Source organism: Gavialis gangeticus, unplaced genomic scaffold (genome assembly GCF_001723915.1).
Source record: "Gavialis gangeticus isolate Ggan-Ray unplaced genomic scaffold, GavGan_comp1, whole genome shotgun sequence".
Lineage (NCBI taxonomy): Eukaryota > Metazoa > Chordata > Crocodylia > Gavialidae > Gavialis > Gavialis gangeticus.
This window is the reverse complement of record NW_017729026.1, coordinates 45,638,324-45,642,314: the sequence shown is the minus strand read 5'-3', so window position 1 is coordinate 45,642,314 and position 3,991 is coordinate 45,638,324.

Here is a 3,991-nt window from a genome sequence, read left to right as displayed (position 1 = left end):
TGCTGCCACCTGGGGCTTCTGGCAGCACAGGCAGGAGCCATGCGCCATTGGGTCGGGCCAGCTCCTGCCTCCATGTACCCCATGTGCCATCAGGCTGGGCCAGCTCCATGGAGGCAGGAGCTGGCCTGGCCCAATGACACACAGCTCCTGCCTTTTGGGCTGGGAGCCCCAGATGGCAGCAGGAGGCAGCTCAGTCCTGCTCAAAGGCACACACCAGTGGGCTAGGCTGATGCTATGCACAACATGGAGCCCCCAGGTCTCAAGAAGCACTGCATGATGCCAGGAGGCTGTGCCAGCCGTAGGCCATAGGGGCTCTGACAGCCTGCTGGTGGCTGCTACTGCTGTTAGAGTGGGAGACGAGGGGATGTCTGCTGAGTGGGGTGGTGGACAGAGGACCCACCCCCTCCCACACAGTTTCCCTCACCCCCACATTCCCTGCCACTGCCATACAGTCCCCCTCACACCTACAGCCCCTCCACCCTTACACATTACCCCTCCCAGTCTCCTCCCACCTCCACATCCCTGCTTAACTTGGACAAAGCCTGGGTCTGGGTTTCAGCCACCTGGTTCTCAGCCACTGCTGCCAGCCTTGCCCCACTTCTATTTGCTGCATCATGTTGAGGCAGTGTACTAGAGCAGCAGAAGCACATGGCAGGCATAGAGATGGAGGACCCAGCCTCCAGTTGCTTTAGGGCACACTCCAGGAGCACACCCTGTGCTGCTTTTTTCAGTGTATTTGGGTTTTTTTTAATACTGGGATTTTCTGGTATCAAACATAGAGTCCACATGGCAAATATTCAACATGAGGAACATTTTTTCATTCCTAGTGTCAGAGTTTGAATTACACTCTGACTTTTGGTGCATGTGTGTATGTCTGGGGTTGGGGGGGGGAGGTTCAGGTGGTGGCTACCAGAAGCTGGAAGGAGCAGCTGCCACCTGAGCTACTTAGGAAAGGTGTGGGGCAGGCTAGGGGCTCTCATCTCTTATGGAGGGTCTTATCTCTTATGGGGCCCTCAGCCTGTATTTTGAAGCCTGCCTTGTGTGCATCCTGTAGCATCTCCAATAGCTTTGAAATGCCACAACAGACACATGCTTGCTCATCTTGACACAGCCACAAAGGGTAATAGAATTCCACCATGAGACCATGCAGCATTGTCTGTATTATGCCTTTAAATCACAGTCCGGAACTTGAGGAATGAGAATTTAGAGATATGAGCCTCAAGACCATTCTTCCCATTGTCTCTAAGGAAATCTAGGCCTGCTGAGGAAACAAGGCTGAAAATGAACAGAACAGTATTAAAATATATTCTTATATTTTATAATTTAGGTTCTCTTGGTATCAGTAAATGTGTCTGTCTTCTGATTAATCTACTTTTTAGCTTTATCTGTTGTTGCCAGATGGTTGGATCCCTATCACATCTTCAGAGAAAACAAACCTAACAATACTAGGCATATATGAATCACAGTTCAACAGTCCTTCTTGATCTTATTTATCTGCTCCAATTTCATTCCTTTCCCCAGGTAGCTACCTCTTCATGCTTTTGGATACCTTTTGCGGTTCTGGAACAAGACTGGAAGATGTCAAGTAAGAGCATGCTTGAAACACTTTTCCCCATGACAAGAATGGGGTTTGCAATCAAGTGCAGGTAATTTTCTTGATTTTAAATGATCTGCCAGTTTGGTGTGTTCAAGCAGAGGTTAAGTCCTATTAAATGTACTGGGTAAGCATGATGCCAGTGATGATATCTAGTTGCATAAGCACAAGGTATATGACTAGTGTCATCAGTGGATGATTAGTGGTATCATTTCAGAAAGGCTAAGGATGACCACTTATCTAACAGACTACCCTACTCAGATAAACTGTCTAATAGCAGATATGGCAGCACCAATATGGAAAGAAGGCATTTAATATTCCTCTAGCAGAAGGCTGAGAAGACCAAAACCCTGTTGAGCAATGCTAGAAACCAGTATGGAGGGGAAGGAACTTTAACTGTCCCAAAAGAGTAGCAGAGGAAGCCATCTGTGGGAAGTATGCAAGTCCAGACTCCAGGTATGTGACTTCAATACCTTCTGTGGGAGGCATCCAACTCCTTGGACAACTCCAGACAGACTTATTGGTCATTGTAATACAATGCCTCCTCCCAGTCCATATTTTTTAAAATCCAGATGCAACTTCACAACTAGAGCAATGATGCAGAGGTTGTCATGTGTTTTTCCCCTTTTAAAGTCCATGGAACTTAGGTTTTTAAGGACAAGTTCCTTAAAAGTATATTCAGGTGTCTAGCTCCTGATTAAAAGGAATTGGGCACACACACATTTGAGGATATGGGCCTATGTATCATGAAAATAGGACTTCACTTTGCAAGTCATTTAGACACGTTTGAAAATTTTACACAAAAAGAAATAGACAAAAGATAATAGCTCATAATTATGAAAACCTAATTAATAGTCAAGTGATTCAGGAAGAAAAGAGATACAATTCTATTCTGTGTGGATGTTCTAACTATTTGAAAGTCAGAAATTCTATAGGACATGGGAATCATTCAGATAAGAGTAATTAAGCATTCGACTCAGTCTCTATGAGCTACATCACATCACCCAATAATTAACTGCAAAGGGAATAATGTGTTCCAAGTATAAGTATAAAAGCTTAACAATCCTCAAGGTTAGTTTCCACAATGCAGAGTATAGAACTGGATCTTCCAGGGGTAGATAGGTCAATTCACTTCAGCTAGTGGAGCTGCTCCACAGCTGCCATAGAATATATTTTCTAAGAATGATTGATATTTATAACAGATGTATACTATCTAACAATGGAATCTTGTTTATCGTTCCTTCTCATGTCCTTGTTATGACAAGGTATTCAGCACAATTCACAAATTCATCGTAATCTAACGAGACTGCGCTGTGAGCACTTCTCCTATGGCCTTGAACTTGTAACTTGCTATGTGTGTAATTGATATTTCCAATAATAGTGTGGGGCAAAATGTCACTGGAAGTTATTTTTTATGACGACTGTGTAAGTAATGTGCATATTTTATGTTGATTTGCATATCAGGAACAGAACATGACATAGCAATTGAGATATTTAAAACAGTATCAGCCTGCATTAAAGAATAAACTAAAGAACAAACAACAACTGTACACAAATAACAACTGTACAAAAAAGTATGATGCAGATGTAGGGTATTATGGGGTGTGCACAGGTACATCTCAGGTGACCAGAGATTAGGTCAATCTAAACGTCCAGTTGATATTAAGGTTAATGGGCATGTCTAAACTTGCAGTAAAGTACTTCAGTTAATGCACATTAAATTTAGTCCCCCCCCCAGTGCATCTACACATGAATTAATGCACTTTTTCTAATGCACATTAAATTTAGTACCTCCAACGTGAGGTACTTAATTAATGTGCATTAGGCTGTGCTGATACACAATGGCATATTTGCACATTTTTTAGTGGTGCTTAATGTACGGTAGACGATTTTGCTGTGCATTAATGTAATCTCACGTTTTTTCAGTGATGCTTTAATGCACAGTAAAATAGTATACTGTGCATTAAAGTGCATGTGTAGATGCACCCTCCATTGTGAGGTACTAGAAAAATGCACATTAGCTTGTCTTAATGTGCATTAACTCAAGAAATTGGTGCATTAAGCGTTGCAACTCTTGCAGTTGTATAAACAATGAAATGCATGTCAGTGCTGAGAAAATGGCAGTTGCGTACTGGAACCCATTTCGCCACTTATACAACTGCATGTTTTTAAGTGCTGTTTAATGTGCATTAGCATATTTAACTGTATTAATAAAATAACACTGTTTTTAGTGATGCTTTAAGGTGCGTTCAAATCTTAAAATCATAGGGCACCTATAGACGTGCAGTGAGCCTGCTCTGATGCACTATAATTACAGTGCATTGGAGCAGAAATGATTAATTGAGTCTGTTGGAGCATGGTAATTACTGCGCTCAAGCATACTTTAGTATTACATGT